At 38.9% G+C, this 18,408-nt stretch overlaps 2 protein-coding genes across 5 annotated transcripts in view; one reads left to right on the top strand and one right to left on the bottom strand.

Moving 5' to 3' along the window:
- LOC121516992 (F-box only protein 40) overlaps positions 1 to 18,408 on the bottom strand; it is a 146,600-nt gene that overhangs the window by 101,951 nt on the left and 26,241 nt on the right. The window lies entirely within an intron of this gene.
- The window catches only part of cntn5 (contactin 5), a 244,915-nt gene continuing 234,097 nt past the window's right edge, over positions 7,591 to 18,408 (top strand). For all 4 annotated transcript variants that reach the window (XM_041805310.1, XM_041805301.1, XM_041805293.1 and 1 more), the window contains exon 1: positions 7,591 to 7,917. The gene's annotated coding sequence lies outside the window, so the exon portion shown is untranslated. The remainder of the gene's footprint in view (positions 7,918 to 18,408) is intronic.

The following is an 18,408-nucleotide window of genomic DNA, read 5'->3' as shown; positions in this document are numbered from 1 at the left end:
AAAAAGTTGCTACATTTCAGATATATTTCAAGTTTTTATTTCTTTAATTTTGATGATTATGGCTTAAAGCTTATGAAAACCCAACATTCAGTATCTTGGAAAATTTGAATATTACTTAAAACCAGTAAAAAGGGATTTTAACACAGATATTTTGGACTACTAAAGTAAGTAAGTAAGAAAGTATGAACATGTAAAACACTCACTCCTTTTTCATGAATTACTGCAGCAATGCGGCGTGGCGTGGAGGCGATCAGCCTGTGGCACTGCTGAGGTGTAATAGAAGCCCTGGTTGCTCTGAGAGTGGCCTTCAGCTCTTCTGCGTTGTTGGGTCTGGTGTCTCTCATCTTCCTCTTCTCAATACCCCAGAGATTCTCTACGGGCTTTAGGGCAGGCGAGTTTGCTGGCAGGGATACCAAGTCCTGCTGGAAAATGAAATCAGCTTCACCATAAAGCTGGTCAGCAAGTGCTCTAAAACTCCATGGTAGACAACTGCACTCACCTTGGACCTGGCAAAACACAGTGGGCCAACACCAGCAGATGGCATGGCTCAACAAATATCACTGACTGTGGAAACTTCACACTGGACCTCAAGCAACTTGGAATATGTGCCTCTCCACTCTTCCTCCAGACTCTAGGACCTTGATTTCCAAGTGAAATACAAAACTAACTTCCATCTGAAAAGAGAATGTCAGACCCAAGGTTATAGTAGTTTATTGTTATTATTATTAAGTTTTAATTTTTATTTTGTTTTAACCTTGTTTTTTACCTTTCAGTGCAGTTTTAGTTTTTCCTGCTGTGTTGCTAGTTTAGTTTAGTTTTTATTTTGCGAAAATGCTTTGTTTTAGTTTAGTTTTGATTAGTTCTAGTGTTACTTTTAGTTTTTTCAACAGTATTGGATACCTGTCAGGAGTGAGACCCAAAAGGGCTCATCACTTTTTCTTTCATTTATTCAATCATTTATTTATTTATTTTTTAAGATTTATTTTGGGCCTTATCATGCCTTTATTTGATAGAGGAAGGACAGTGGATAGACTCGGAAACAGGGAAGAGAGTGGGGAGAGACATGCGTCATTTAATTTTAGTTTTCTAAGCACAGAATTTAGTTCTGGTTAGTTTTCTGCGGTTTTTTTTAAGCTTAGTTGTTTTTTGGTTTCAGTTATTTTTACATTTTAGTTTTAGTTATTTAGTTAGCTTTACTTAACCAAACAACCTTGGTTGGACCACTGAGGAACAGTCCAGACCTTTTTGGCCTTATCCCTTGGTTAGATATCTCTGACATTGTCTCTGGTTCAAGAGTAGCTTGGAATGCAACAGTTGTAACCCATGTCCTGGATCCATCTGTGCATGGTGACTTTTGAAGCACTGACTCCAGCTGCAGTCCACTCCTTCTGAAACTGCCCTAATTCTTGATTGGGCTTCTCTTCACAATCCTCTTAAGGCTGCAGTTATCCCTTTTCCTACCACTCAACTTTCCCTTAATGTGCTTGGCCACAGCCCTCTGTGAACAGCCAGCTTCTTTAGCAATGACCTTTTGTGTCTTACCTTCCTTTTGCAGGGTGTCAGTGATTGTCTTCTGGACATATGACAAGTCTGTAGTCTTCCTCATGATTGTGTAGGCTACTGATCCAGACTGAGAGACCATTTAAAGGATCAGAAAACCTTTGCAGGTGTTTGGAGTTCCTTAGCTGATTAGAGTGACACCATGAGTCTCCCAATGTTTAACTTTTTCCACAATATTCTAATTTTCTGCGACACTGAATTTTGGGTTTTCATTAGCTGTAAGCCATAATCATCAAAATAAAAGAGATAAACACTTGAAATATATCAGCATGTGTGTAGTGAATCTGTATATGAGTTTACCTTTGTAATTTAAAATCAATTTTTTGATGATATTCTAATCTATTCTAATCTATCTTGCATCATTTCTTCCTGTAAATTACTCCTCCTTCGATCTTACATGTGACCGCTGCCAATAACACCTTGTCACTTTCAAAGGCCTTTTTTATTGAGCGTCAAATGCCGTCTGCGCTTAAGCTACTTTAGATACACTGTCATCATTATCTGTAATTACATGCAATATAAAAATCATGTATTTACAATTTGTTACACTCAGAAAAGTAAGTGTGTCATCACAAATGCAGATGCTTCATATCGACGCTTGTTGCTTCATTCAGACGCCCAAGGTATCTTTATTATCTCGTACAGATGCTGGAGGTAGCTCTGTTATGTGTTGTACACATGCACATGGTCACATCTGTTATGTTTGTGTCGAACACATGGTTTATGTCAAATGCATAGTCCTTCAAGGGTTTGCATTACTTATACTTGAAAGCCCAATGTGTATAACGCAGAAAGGTACCTTTTGCATGCGTATGAGACACCCACGGCCAAGAGAGAGAAACAGCACTGGGTTTTTAATGGAAAAGACAATGCGCTGCACACTAAAAAGGTGAACTAAAGTCCTATCAGTTAACAATTAGAAGGGATGGATACGTAAAATCAACACAGGAGAATGGCTAAATGTGCCTCTCACTTCAGTATTGTGCTGCCATCGTGCATCTGCTTTATAGTCAAATATTTTAAGGGTCATGTGGGCATCTTCAGCTATAAACCTTTCAGATTTGGCTGCTTATGTGATGCTTGCAGGTCAGCATCTCCCAAACAACACAGGAGTTTGTTGTGCTTCTCTGGAGCACAAAGCAGCACTCAGCATCAGACCAGATGCTGCAGTGCACTCTGAAGTGTGCACAGGTCAGCCCTTGTTTTCTTCTTTCTTTGCTAACAAAGTCATGTGATAGATGGTGCCTTTAACATGTCGCCATAGGGCACATGTTTCTGGTTTATCTCCTCTTTAATTATACCTTCCTTATCTTATTTGCACCACAGGTAGATGAATCACTACGATGAATCAACTGCAGGAAATTCATCCAGTAAATCTGCTCCTTGGATGCACAACGACTACAAGGTTGTTTTTTTACACATGGTTAAGCCTCACATTAACTTATACATCCCTAAAAATATCACTGTAGATTAAAAACATCAGAGTTTGACACAGAACAAGCTATGTTCATGATTAAAGTTGATTTCCATTGCTTGTAATTTTTGTCTCATAACTTTTTTTTGGTCTTGTAAGAGGGAGACTTCTCTGTTGAATTAATGCCACTGCATTAGAGATAATAGTACAGCATATATCCACTGTGTTGGAACAATAACACTGCACACTTTACAGCCATGTGGTTTAAAAGTGCAAGACAAATGGAATACGTCCTATCCTTTAAATCTTAAACATTACTCAAGACTGGGAGGCAGAGCACTAAAATACAAAGCTTAATGTAACAGACATGAGAAATAATGCATCCTGAAATATATTTCACACTGTATTCCATAAGCAACGCTCTCCAAACCATATCTGTAGTGTACAGCAAAGCTGTAAAATGGCCCCTTAAAATACTGCTTTTAAAAGATGCCATCTAAGAGCTGATAAGAGCTACAAGCATTGGACTGGATCAATTGTGCAATAGGAAGAGCACTCAGTCATGGGTACTGTTTAATTAATGATGGGGGATAGAGATAGGCTGTTAGCTCCATATTGTCAGTCAAACACTCACAGCAGAGGGTGGCAATATGAGCTATGCAACTGATACGTGAAACACAAGGAACTAATCCATACTCTGCAGTCTAGTACCATTAATGCTCGGTTAGGAGGGCAGGGAGCAGCTGCATGACACACATAGCCCACATTTTGGCTTCTCTGTCAGTAAAGAAGACTAAAAGTAGTGAAAGAATACATATAATATGGAGAGACAGGTCATTCTTTCTACAGTAAATATCTTCTCTGTCAACTTAATGATAGATGAAAGTCACAGAAACAGATGGAAACATACACTATTTTTAAGTTACTCCCATTATTCACGAACCCTGTTCACATAAATAATAAACTGACAAGCTCCTCTTTATAAATCTTTTTATCTCATACTACTCTTTGTTTTTTCCTGGTATTTAAATGATAAGATCCAAAGAGCCAAAGAAACCTGTCTTCAAACAAAACAATAATCTAATACAAAAGCTGCATGGAAAATCAAAAGCAAAAACAGGACAAATTGTCCCAAGCTTCAAAAGAAAAACCTTTCTATCAAACAACCGTCCCAATCTGACTTTGAAGCTCAATGAGGTAGCAAAGTGGCCTATTGATTGGTGAGGCCTGCATGGATCTGAGGCCAATTGTTATCATCAATAGACACTTGTCCTGTCAAAAAATCTGTGGGCCAAGCACTAAACCCCTTCCTGTCACGCTCAGTTGAATAAAAGTCATTGTCTGGTGAGCAGATAAGTCCTTAAGACAAATTTGACAGCAAGCAAAGGCGATTGAAAAAGTGTCACTTAGTAACACAAAGTTAAGGACTATAATTGATTAATAGGGCTAATGTAGCTCTGATAAAGATAAGGTCTGAGATTCTTTCTACAAGGTTAGAGCAAGAGTCTACTAAGCTAAAAAATGTTGAAAGTAAAACTTGGGCAAAAATAAACAGCAGAACATAATTTAAGCTGCAGTTTTTTAAGAACACTATCAAATCCTATAGACTAATGAAAGGCCTAGTCTTTTATAGTGGCAATAGCTTAGATTTACCTTAAAGCTAATGTGGCAAATTTCATCTTAGACTTTGTGCCTTAAAATACGACCAATATTTCAACTCCACCTTAGAAATGATAACACTTGAACCCCCTGAACATTTCCTCTCAGAGTTTATTACCCAGTTAGATATTTTAATTCAAGCATGATGTATGCAGGCTATTCATTAATGGTTGATGGTAACTTGTTTTGATTTTAACCACAAATCCTTGTACATTTCTGGTTTCTCTTCAGAAATAAAGGCCCAAGCTTTACACACCTATCTTCAAAATGTTACACAAATTACATGCAGATATATAGTGGTACAGTTTGTATTCTTAAATGATAATGTTGTATTGTCATAGTATGCATATATTTTGCAGTAGCATGCAGCATCATCAATCAGGGATGTTGCTGTGACACTTAAGGATTGTGGGTGTTGTGGTATTTTCTGGCTGAGATCGCAAATTAACTGCAATGTGTGGTCTGCAGCCGGACTGTGTAGCCTTTTTGGGGTATGACATACATCCCCTTGTGTGACTTACTGAAAGCAAGATTTTGTCAAAATCTAAGACATGAACCCAAAAAAGTGCAAGACAAGACATGAGATGTAGGCTGTGTCTGAAATCACTCCTTATTCACTAATAGTGAATATGCCATTTTGTAGTGTCCAAATTTTGACTGAGCATTGTTATTAGCTATATAGTGCACTCATTCTACCCCACAATGCATAGTGAAAAGTAGTGAACAGCTGATGGTCACTAGACCCAGTATTTACCATGATGCATCATGGTTGCTGCTCTCAAACATGGCGACCAGAGGAGTACATGAACACAGATCAAAACATTCTATTCAGGATTTTTTGTTTCTTTGGTTTTAATTTAAGTATATAATCTATAAGAAAGTGTTAAGGATTCAAAACATAGTTATTCTTCCCCCATGCAGAATACAAGACATGAGACCACCATCTGGAGTAGTGTCCGAAATCATTTTTGTGTTTTGCATTTGAGTCCACTATATAGTTCACTATATGCTGCTCACTATATAGTGGACAGGGAGTAGGGAATAAGTGTGTATGGTTTCAGGTACAGCCATCGTATCTCAGCTGTCGCTAATTGAATTTTCCAAAGTAGGCTGAGGTAGTTGGCCCTGTGACAGTGTTGCCAGATTGGGTGGTTTTCCGCCCAACTGGGTGGTTTTATGGCCACTTGTGTGGGTAAAAATGGGCTTGGGCGGGTTAATATAACTTGTGCTGGTTGTCCTTAACTTAGGCGGGTTTTTAACTGCATCTTAACAGACTGGTTTACATTCTTAATTGTTTTGTTTAGTTACGTAAAATGACAGCTATGACAGTTAGGGAGTTCTTGTTGACGTCAGTGAACGTATCAAACTTACAGCAGCGCTTCTGAAGCCTGTTAGTCGCTCTGAGTATCCTGTAGAGTTCAATGGAGGGAGCCGTGATGTGATTGGGAGAGAGCACGTACGAGCAAGAGATTGTTGTGCACGTTGGGCCGAGTGTGTTTTTGTGTGTGTGCGCGTGTCTGCAAGAGAACTAAACTCTCAGAGACCGATAAAGACAGCAAATTTTGTTGTTTTTGGCTTTGGCTACAGCCCACAGTAGCCTGCACTGAGTTATCAAAAGCTTAAACAAAGCTGGAAAATGTCCTGTTGTACAGGAAGAATGGGGGTCCTGATAAAATAAACTAAAAGATCAACGCTTCAGTATTATACATTATAGCCAGCAAAACATTCTGGTGAGAGGAGTTATGAATTAGCCTGATGTTGCTGTATTGCACACCCAGCTGCCACATACGCTGATGTAGACAGCTGTTACTATCAGACATTTCTGTGCTCTTCATCAGTGTGTTAAAGGAGCAACCCCCAGCATCTAAAGGTGAGATAATACAATCATGTCTGTCACCTGGAAATTATGATAATTGTGATAAGTCTATTATCTCTCTGAAAGTGGAGTGTGTGTATAACCCTAACCAGTTGCTGTATCGATTATGTTGTTGAGCTTCGTAAAATCTTTTGTTTTCTGAAGAATAGAGAAGCAGGCAGTGGGCATGCACCTGAAATCAGTATGTCGTGACGGTTGACTGTTGTTGCTTGTCGTTATAAGAGTTATTTTTGGTGTACTTAAGCTGTCAGTGTACTTTTATGGAGTTTTGTACTTTTGTCAAAAGAAAAAGCACTAAATAGTGATTACTGAGCGTTTTTTTGTGCATTCTGGCGGTTTTTGTTCAAGTTTTGGGCTGGAAACTATCAGCTGTATCTGGCAACACAGCCCTGTGACCACTGGAGGGCGCTGCCTCTTATTAATCATTAGCCGCTGACATGTAAGTCTGATTTCTAGAATTTTATTAGACCTATAAAGAAAAAAGTGATTAAAAATACCTCGATTTTACACTTTTTTTGTGGTAACTGGACCAAACTGCTGCTATACATGTGTCAAAAGTAAGAATAATGTGTTAGCTTAACATGCTAGTTTACCGTTAGGTTAGCCGTCACTGGCAACGTTAGCTAACGTTAGCTAAATATGCTATTCACTTATTATCGTAAACTTATCGACGTCATTAAGTTAAGCTGACAATGCTATTAAAGAAAAAAAAAATCTACGGAAGCATATTTAATGTATGTTTTTACATGATATATATAACATTAAATGGGTTTAAGTGTAAGAAAATAGCCCAGCTCAGTCTACATCTTTAAGTTGAAATAAAGGATTAGTGCATACATGATTAACTGCATACATTGTAAATATTTGGAAGATATTCCTTTTAATAAAACCTCTTTTTAATGTTTAAGGGGAATTATTTTGCTGGAAAAAAAGCGTTCAAATTTCCGCCAGGATCATCCTACTCAGAGGCAGAAAGTGATGCGATGCCACTCCTTGTAACTAACTGAGAGCCACCTTTTTTTCCTGAGCAGCTCCAGTGAGCTGGATGCTGCGCTGCAGAGAGCCTCAGCCGGCTGCAGCGGTGAGGCTGACAGACTGAGAGGAGACCAAACCTCCGTCCACCACGACGCACAGCAGCGGCACACAGCTCCCCGAAGTGGGAGGAAAGGTACGACAGTCGAGGAGAGAAAAGCTGGATACGGGAAGAAATAATATCTGTTTACACGAGGATGTACTGTTTACGCTGGCTAACCAGATAAAGCGGCAGAGACGAGGACCCGGACTTCATATTCCTAATACCGCTGCTGCTCCGCTGTTTGGGTCGGGAGGAAGAGACACAAACGCCGTGAACACAACGGTTATCATCTGGTAGAGGAAAGAAAAAGTGGAGCAGAGGACTACTTTATCTGTAAGTTTGCTGTTTCATTTCATCGTTAGCATTCATTTCTTACACCAATGTGTGGTGTAATCACAGTTATATGCGTAAAGAGTTCTGCTTGTTCTGCTTACTAAATAATCCTCATAAAACGCCTTAAATAAGCTTAACGTTTATAGGTGATCCCCTTTATATCCTACCATTAGACTCAGTGGCAACTCTACCCTTCAGTCTGGCTTATTGTTTCTCTAACTTCTGGCTTTATCCTGAAGAGTGAAATGACTCAAAACTAAGCATGAAGGTGATGAAGCTGAGGAGTGCCAGGATACAGAAACACTCCACAAAGTGTCAAACAAAATGAAACAATTCTCCTTTTTTATAACGCCTGGAGGAAATTAAAATCTCTAAAATAAAAATGCACGCTGAAATTAAAGGTGCCCCAGACTGAACCCTCAGCAGCCTCAAAAGGGAAGAGACGTCTTGAAATGTATTTAGAGTGAAGTGGGTTTGAGGTGTTGCTGCTTTTGATGGGAGCTCAAAGAGACCCGTGGAAATATTTAGTGAAAGAAGAGAGCTCTCCTGCAGGGGAAGAGGCAGGTCCCTTTTTTGTTTTTTTTAAGAGTGCATCTTTAGGTTAGCAGAGCAGGGGGGCTTCTAACACACCACTTACCACACAAGTAGACCCACAGGAATTATCTAATCAGAGATATGCAAATGTCCCAAACTCTAATTCTGCAGCTTCGCTGCGGTTCAATGTTTAGTTTAATGCTGTCTTCTGAGTCTGCTGGTGACAGTAGGGTTGTGCGTTATGGCTCCGGGGTGCATAGTCTCTTGTTTGATCTTATTGATTTGGCTTTCAGGGCTGTAGTTGGAGAAAGAGAGAGGTATTATTAAGCTATTATGCAATGAGGAGTATTATTTTCAATTTTTTTCTTGAAGTTTATGTGACTTTCCTTTCAGTGAAGGCAATTAGCAAGGTGATGGCAGATGGAACAGAGTCTGTGAAAGGAAAATTCAGCCTTCTGAAGTGTGTCTGCTGTCTGTAAATCTCCCTTCTGTTTTGGCTTTCTTAAAATTCTAATGCAGGTCCATTAAGAGATACTAAGAAACATCATCGTCTTATTTAAAGCCAGTTTCTAATTTAAAGTCACTAAGTAAGCTGCTGAAATATTTAGGAATTCTGAGGATTTTAACCACAAATCCTTGTAGATTTCTGGTTTCTCTTCAAAAATACAGGACAAAGCTTTGCATAACTTGCTCCAAAATGTTACAAAAATCACATGCTGAGTTTTTTTTGGACTTTTATGCTTTTAAAAGCAAAGAAAGGGTGTCTCCTCATCTTGCAGGGTCTTTACTCGGGTTTTATTTTGCAACAGCAAGACTTGTTAACACAAGTATTTGTCATGTTGTACTGCTTCAATGAAAATAAATTGAACTGAGTGGCTGATGTAAACAGCATTGCAGAACATGATAAATATATAACTGCATAATGTGACTGACGGGCTGAAATTTCACAAGAAAAATGGAAGAAAAGTCAACATTGAGTGAAAGAAACAAGGTAAATTGACACAATGTCTAAATATTTTTCTGCTTTTTATGATCAGACTAAGAAGTCTCTTGTGGCACACAGTGAGGGATCTGACCTTACATTTCCTGAGTTACATGCTCTATATGGTGCGTGTTTGTTATGTGTGTAAGTGAGAGTGGGATTTGCTCAGAGAAAAGAAGCCTACTCAGTCTTTTGTTGCTTCAAGCACAATTTTGTGCACGTTCTTTGAAGGATGGCGAGTTGAGTACATCTATTTTCAACTCTTATGTCACATATCCTCTACTGTAGTTATGCTACAGTGCTGTACAGTATATTTGACACATGTCGTTTGTACATGCACACAATCAATATTCAATTTTGCAAGAATCACCAGCTGATTCAGCAGAAGCATTAAGCGTTTACTCCTATAAAACTGCTCTTTTTAAAACAGTTCAGTATTTGTTTCCTCTTGGGCTAAAAGATAGTCTTAAAAGAGAGGCTGGGGAAGAATTTAACCGTAATGTACAAGCTGGAGCTTGTTTCAAGGATGCTTTGTATACATTACATGCAAAAATGCTTTAAATCTAACCTGCGCGCATTTAAATCAGAGCTTAAACCATGACACTACGACCTAGTCCTACACTGCCATGGTTTGAGTTATACAGTGTCCATTTAGAGTTAATGATGGAAGCCTAACTTGAAGGCATGCTTGTGATTTCAAATGAGCCATAATTTGCCATAATGTTAATCTGGATATATATTTCATGAGACCTAATGTGCTTAAACGATTGTCATATTGGCCCACTCCACCGCTTAGTTTAATTTCCTGAGATCATTTGAAAATGGCTCATCTCACAGAGGGATGCAGAGTCACCAGACACAGCCCTAATCAAAAAGGAGCTGCACCTTCACATCAGGGGAATAGATGGAGGGAACGAACAGCTGTGCCTGTTTCACTTGGCACGAATTAGAGGTTACCCATACCCTTATCCGATGTAAATCACTTATTTGCTTGCGATACATGCTTCAGAATGTTTGTATATCCACTTGGGGGCAGGTGTAAGATGAAATGCAAATTAGTAGATTGGCTAACCTTGATGGGAGACGGAATATGTCTTCAAGTCGCAGCTGTCCCATCCTCTTAAAAGAAATAGTTATTGACATAGGGAACAGACAAGCATTTAGGGTATAGCTAATTGAAAATGACAACTCTGGTGAAGCGTAGCCCTTGGGACGTTTGGGAAAAAAAAATGCATACCAGCAGTGACAACAGAGAGGCCAGGGATAGAAACTGTCTCAGCAAGACAATGGCACCCAAGGGAGTCCTATTTCCACTGACAAATCTGAGACTAATAACGGGAAAAAGGGACGAAAATGTCTTGCAGATCACACTTTGTGCTTGCATGTCCCAGCTGTCTATTTTATTTTTTTTTATTTAAATAGATGTGAGCGTAGATATTCAAAGTCAGGGATATGGTATCACACTGTGCAGGCTGTACAGCATACAGAGCAATTGTGGATTTTTTTCTGTATAGTGACAAAAGGAGAAGTTGTGTGGGGAAACAGCCGGGCATCCTGAAATCTGTAAACAACATGTTTTTCACTGTCCACAGATTGCAAGGGTGTAATTTTGTTCTCAAACACAACAGTGACTAAGAATATAGAGCCTGGGCATGTTTCCCTACCCATATCGGAGATGACATGCATTTGTAAGATTAAAGAAAGTATTTTTTAAGATACGTCCATGATCTTGACAGTGGCAAACCCGTCCTTGGCTGCCTCCCTATCTCACACTTTTTGTTTGCGAGAAAAGCCGCCGGTCTATCAGAGCCTGGAAGACAAACGTCCCTCAGGACTCATCTGACAACTTAATTTATATAATTGCTTGGAAGCATCTGCGTAAGAAAGACTGACTCCCAGCACCCTCCTCCACATGTCACTGTTATGAATGACTTGGATTTGATGTCCAATGAGTCAAACAGACAGATTTAAGTCACACAGATGTTGTCATGCTAAAGCATATGTGGACTATAAAATTAACACTGTTGTTAATTTGATCACAGCCGAGGCATCTTTGATATAGAAAGCAGTTTGAGCCTTGTGTCTTCTTCCCTGTGCTCTGAAATGTCTCCTGCGATGCAGCCAGCAGATTGTGCGATAAATCTATGCACCATGACAAATGTGAACACATGTGAAGCAGTGATTTAATTAACATGAGCGACACAGGAGCACCTTTCTTTCTTGGTTTCTGTAAGTAGATAGCTAATGATCAAAACAGCTAGAAAAACTTGTTTTGGTTAGCTAATGTGTCTCACAGCCTCAAGTTGCTTAATTATGCAGCCTCTTAATCTGTTTGTCTTTGCACTGTCCTCATTGTGTTAAATTTCAGCAAATCACCTGCAGATACCCTCAGGTTTTCTGGGTGCAACAATGTAAAAGATTATTTATTTCAAGAAACCAGGGTTCAATCATTAATAGAAGAAAAAAAAGAATTCTTGATTTTGGCAGTTTTGGGAAAACTTGGCTCACAGGTGATATTATGATCTGTACAGTACCCGTCTCTTCTTTAGTCACACAGGATTTCTTCTTTAGTCACATCACTCATGTGCTGGAATAGGTGTCAGTAGGTTCGACGCGTCTTTGGAAAATAGTTTGTCAGTGAAGTGAACATCAAGTATTTGTAGAGATGGTACAGAGAGAGGAGTGATGATGGTGATGGTGGGGAATGGCCCGGGGATGGAGTGTTTTCAGTAGGCAGCTCCTGATTTTATGTGACAGTAAAGGGCCTTATCTTCCAGGGCCATGATGAAGCACAACACTCTTTGATTTTTTATCTTCCAAACGTCTAACAATCTCATGCTCGAGAAAGATTAGTGAGAAGAAGGTGTAAAAAACGGGCTGTGCTGTTCCAGGGGAGTCAAAAACAGATGAGTACAGGGTCTAAGGCGCTATCTGCATCATGCTGATAGTACACAGCGGAAGATTAGCCAAAATTACGGAGCTACTTTTGACCCTCAGGTTCTTTAAAGTCAAATATTATGATTCACCTTATGGCGTGACTAGATTTTTGTGCATTAGTAAACAATGCCATGTGTTGAAATCACTGAATGGGGGTAAAAGGGGATGAAATGCATGCATAATCTCATATTAAATTGATATAAACTGTATGCTCTTATCCTTTTTTTATTATCAGTCATCTCTGAAATCTTTTGTTTTGGTTGCAGTTACTTTTCGACTCTACATTTATTTCTGTTCCTCATTACCTTAGATGGCACACTGATCCCCTAAAGAACTAGTTTGAGTTTTTTTTTTCTGATTTCTCTTAAAATTCGTTGGAGCTTAATCCTTTCTTTACATGTCTTCCTTGATTTCTCTGGTATTTTAATAAGTCAAGCCTCAGAAGACTCAGAGAATAACTCTGGGCAAGCATCAACAGCGTAGACAGAAATCAAAGGCACCTCCAGAGATCAACGAATTTTCTAGTAACATTTATTATTATGCCTAATTATGTAGAACTACCTTTTTACATTTTGATCTTTAACCCTCATGAAAATGCCTTCAGGCCTTGTCGGTCGACAGTCCTTTTTGTAGGCTCATTAATGCAAAATAGCTTCTCAGCTTCTTGTAAAAGCAGGTCCTAAAACAAATAGCACACAGCATCCTTGCAGATTATGTTTTCAATAATTCATTGGACCTTAAAATCTGTGTTGTTGCATTTATACTTTATTGTTCCTGGAACTTGATCCCAAAACAAGCCACCAACATAGTGAATTTTTTAGATGAAATTTCTGCATGCATTTTGCACCACAGTGATGATGCAAAAGAACGGAATAGGTTGCTCTCAAGACAAATAATGCTAAAAAAAAATAAAATAAACTAAAAATTCTATTGAAATTTTCCCACATTATTACACATTCAAAGATAGCCAATGCTGGTAACAGTCTGCTCTGCTGTGATGTTTTACATGATGTGCTGCTGTAATTAGGGGCGGCAGTAGCCCAGTCTGTAGGGACCTGGAACCAGAGGGTTGTGGGTACAAGTCCCGCTGCAGAAAATGTCTGGTCTGGTAGCTGCAGAGGATACTTCCTGAGGGGCCCTTTAGCAAGGCATCAAAACCCTTAACTGCTTGGGTGCTCTTTCTTTTGCAGCCCCTCACTCTGACATCTCTTTGAGTGCCTGTCCATAGGATTGTATTTGTTTACATTTCAGACTGTAGTTATGCAGCATATCTAATTAGCAGAGAACGAAAAATTAACTTCCCCTTGTGGATTAATAAAGTACATCTTCTTTTCTTCTTCTACCAAGAATAGTGTGGTGTCTGAGCATGCTCTGATAGACAGTCTCTGTGCAGGTGCCAAGTCTAAACCACTACAAGCAATGCTTCCTGCATTAGATGTTCTGTAAACAAAACCTTCATGTCCACATGCACCGGCTGTGCCTCACTCAGCAGTGCCACGGTTTTGCTCTGGCCAAAGGCAAGTTACCTTGCACCCTTGAAGTGTGTCTAGAGCCAACTTTGATGAGCTTGAGACAAGAGGGCAGAGTTCACTGAAGAATTTCGAGTTCACTTAGGAATACAAAGTCAATAGTGGTTTATTTTGCCTTTTTGGGATTGATTTGTCCTTCATTCCGACATGATTCAATGATTTTATTGCTTCCGCAATGAGTGAGTACATTATGAAATTAAAAAGGTTAATGTTCGCTTAAAACGATGTACAGTGTCAGGTGAAATTCTGCTGCTTTTTACACCAAAAGTTAACTTTCCTTTGTCTGTGGCGCTGTTGTAGTTCTGCCACCCACTGACCTCCTGGTGGCCTTTCGATCTCGCTGCAGGATGAGACATAATGTTGATGTAGTTATGATTTATGATCTGGAGTACATGCATTTTGTTGTATTTTAAAGTTTGGCAGTGGCTGGCGCTGAAAATAGAACTACAGTGTATCTCCAACAAAGCAGATTGGGGCTTCAGGGATGTGCCGGTGCCGGACTGGAGCGAAACTGCTCTGATTAGAGAGAAAGAAATTCGCTCTGCAGTACCATTCACTGGTGGAATGCACCACAGCCGTTTTATGTGGAAATCGGAGGATATAGGAAGATGTTTTTGCTCTCCCCCCAACCTGCTTCGGGATGGCTTTGCGATAGTCATAGGCAGGGTTTAGTAGTTTAGCAGCTTCTTGTAGTGGGAAAGGTGATTTCACTATTCTCCTAACCTGCCTTCGCATGGGTTTTATTCACCAACAAGCTCCACCATACTTAAACTATGGCAGCGCTTGCCTGTCGAGCTCAAGTTACTACTGGAGCTGTGCATCACTACTACTTTGTTTTGTCTTGTCACTCTGATAGGCTTGTAATGAATTTTACCGATAGAATTTTTGTCCAGTTACCTTCTGAGAAGTTTTTGAAATGTCTTGCCTTTCCCAAACACTTTGTATGGGACGTTTACTGGATTAATGAAAACATACCATGAAACGGATATGTGAAACAGTCTATCTGTCATGTCAGCTTAGATGTTTACAGTTTACGGCTTATGAAAATAGAAATCTAGTATCTGAGGAATATTGAAAAAGACTAATCAAAAATATATTTATTGTACGTAAAAGTATGGTCATTTATGCACTCAATACTTAGTCTGGGTTTCTTTTGCAGATATTACTACAGGAGTGCAGTGTGGCATAGAAGCATGAGCCTTTGTCACTGCTTAAGTGCTGTAGAAGCCCAGGATTCTTTGATAGTTAAATTGACCAACAATGGCTGCACTGTTGGTTCTCTGTCACATATTTTCCTCTTGACGATATCCTATAGATTCTCTGTTGGGTCCAGGTCAGGGATGCTGGTTGGCCATTCAAGAATCCCAAAGACAGTGTATGGAGCATTGTCAAGAGGAAGATGAGAGACAGCATGATTAACAACACAGACGAGCTGAAGGTTGCTGTCAAAGCAACATGGGCTTCATATCATCTTAGCAGTGACACAGGATGCTGGCTCAATGTCATGCTGCATCAGTGCGGTAATTCATGGAAGAGAATCTCTTTGTGTGCTTATTAAGGTGCATAGATGGACTTAGTTCTCTGAAGGCCAACATTTCTGTATCATAGACCTTTTTGTATTGGTCTTATTTAGTACTGTTTCATTTTGAGATCCTGAGCTTTAAGCTGTATAGCTTCAAGACTCAAACAAACAGAAAACATTAAATATTTCACTTCGTGTTATGAAAGTTTCATGTTTTGAAGTGAATTCTAAAAAAAAGTGTATTTACATATTATTAGTATGACATCAGTATTGGCTAGTAAGAGGGTAAAAACTTACAGTAAATACAGAAATTTCTTGTGATACTTACAGCCAATATATCTGCCATATGTATCAGCTGTATGTATAAGTATGTATTTTTTTTTTCCTCAATTCTTAAACTTTAAAGTAATTTCTGAGGACCGAAGATTTAGGTCCTAATTGCAACTAGTATGATTTAGGGTTGCACAGTTGTACTGTTAAATATCAGCATTGACAGATATGACCTTAATTTTAGTTGGAAATATGGGCATGTTAGATACAGGAAAAAATCTAATACCATTCATTTCTAGTCCCCACAATATTCAGATTTTTGAGACACATGTGCATATGTTCACACTGATTTGTGATAGGCCAGTATCAGTGCACTAGGAATGACTAATATCATATTTACCTGTCATTTTCCCCTTCAATATTGCACCCATTTTCCATGCTGTATTATCCTTTCTTAGGTGGGTTGTGAGTGTGGACGCAGCCTGTGTAGGATTTAGCTTGGCACTTGAAACAGCTGCTAAAATGTTTTTCAAAGCTTTTCTTTTATTTTTGATCATACATGCCATTTAGAGAGAAATGCTCGGTCTTTCAGAAGCAAAAAGAGTTTTTGAATTCATAAAAGTAAGCCCTTAGGTCACAGCACCGTTCAGTAGCTCTCAGATGTCTTTTAGTCAAAGCTTTCTTAGTGTCCACCAACTCCTGGAGAAAATGCACAGTGATGTCTCTTACAAGCCAGTGGGCATTTTTGAAAACACATTAAAAGAGGAGGAGGAGTGTTTTAGGGTCACCTTTCCTACACTACTAAGTCATGCATCCTGCAGGCTCATGATGAGTTGCTGCGTTCCACTCTCATGCCTCCTTTCTCCCCAGAGATGAGATGTGTATGGAGGTATCTGTCAGAATACAACTAACAGGGCTGCTCTGCTTAGCTCTGCCTGTGCAGTACTTCCCTGCTCGTTGTCCTGTGACAAACACTGGATTTATTCTACTCATGTGAGGTTGATGTACAATAATTTCCTCTATATTGCTCTGACATAAAGTCGCTCATATGAAGCAATAATGATTGATGTTTGGTAATTTCATGTGATGATGAAAATCTTGATGTGATACATTAACCATAAAAACAGTAAATGGACAACTTAAATATAAACTGGCAACACTAACTATCATACTCTGCAGAAAACATCAGTATACAGAGAGCATGCTTTCACAAATGTAGGGCTTAATACCAGCTAAATGTCCCCAAGATATTAGGATTAGGTGAAGCATCATTAGGCATTGGGATAAGACAGAGGCACTGATGCATTTTAAAGGAAATAAAGGGAAGAAGCTGCTGAATGAAGCTTCTATTTAAAGCTCATATTGAGTGTTGAATACTGATGTTTGGTTTTACACAATCTCATATCAGCAGCAACCTTGCAGTGATTATGTTCAATACTAGATGAAAGCATTAGTTTCTACAAAATTATTTTTTTTTCAGAATTTTACACCATCCCTTCAGTGTGTGTAGGGATTTATTCACATGGTTGACTTTTAATTAAGATGTCAGAGTTCAACCCGCCTTGTAACGTCTCTCAAGATGATTTGTTCTGAACTAAACCTGATAAGCAACCTATGAGTGTGTGGTACTGGATTGTCTCATTTTCCAGCAGTGTGGTTGATCAATAAATGTAATATCCAGTATAATGGGAGGTTAATGGAAGAAGTAACAGCATGACAGAACAATATTGTTAGCAGATATGTAAAGTGAATATTGAAATGCAGCCTGAGGTTATTGAAAGGAAAAATCAAAAACCATTCACGCCATAGAAAAGGACTTATTAGATTTTAATTCAATAATGAATTTGTTAATAAATTATTAATGACCTATTTGATGACTTGCTGTGTTCTAATATGAGCCTTTGAGCTTTTAATTGGTCAACAAATGGAGGATTTGAGGTTTAAATTAATCAGCCACTTCAAACACCAGCTTTACTAAGCAGACACACGTACATCTGCATCTGTGTATTTTCATCCACTAGTGTAGCCTAAGTTTTCATACATTTTCACATCACATGAAAATAAAACTGTTAGCGTGATTAAAGAGGCTTGAGAGCCATGCCGTTAAAGCAGCTCGGTGGAGTTTTCTTGTAAACAAACAAAAGTAATTTGTGCATTCAGTCTTAATGCCGGAGTGAATCTTTGAGGTGTACCAGATGTGCCAAGAGATTTCTCTCTCTTGAAACATTTGCAAAGCTAGCGTTTGTTTTAAATGAGGTATTGTTAACATTCATGTTTACTAGCTTGTTTTTTTCTTTTCTCTGTCTTTGCGGCCAGATGCAGAATATCTGGGTGTATAACTACTACTGCTAATGTTAAATAGTGAAAGATTTAAAAACACACAGTTTGAAAACATTCTTAGTAGCTGACAAACACCACATGGTAACTCAAATGTATTCTTTTATTTCAATATTTGGATTTCTCTGATCATCAGGAAGAGATCACGGAAGAACTGCGAGTTCACGCAGAAACAGCATGTCAACAGTGGACTATTGCACCTTTTGGGGTTAATTTATCATCCTTTCCAGTATAAGTCCATGATACTATTGCTTCCTCCATTTAGTGAGTACATTAAGAAGTTAAAAGGTTAATGTTTGCTTAAAGGATCTGTGGTTTTATGCATAATTCTTTGGCTAAATATCCCCAAAACTTAACTTTTCCTCATCAAAGGTGCCACT

The sequence above is a fragment of the Cheilinus undulatus genome, linkage group 2 (genome assembly GCF_018320785.1).
Source record: "Cheilinus undulatus linkage group 2, ASM1832078v1, whole genome shotgun sequence".
NCBI lineage: Eukaryota > Metazoa > Chordata > Actinopteri > Labriformes > Labridae > Cheilinus > Cheilinus undulatus.
This window is presented reverse-complemented; position numbering and strand designations above follow the sequence as displayed.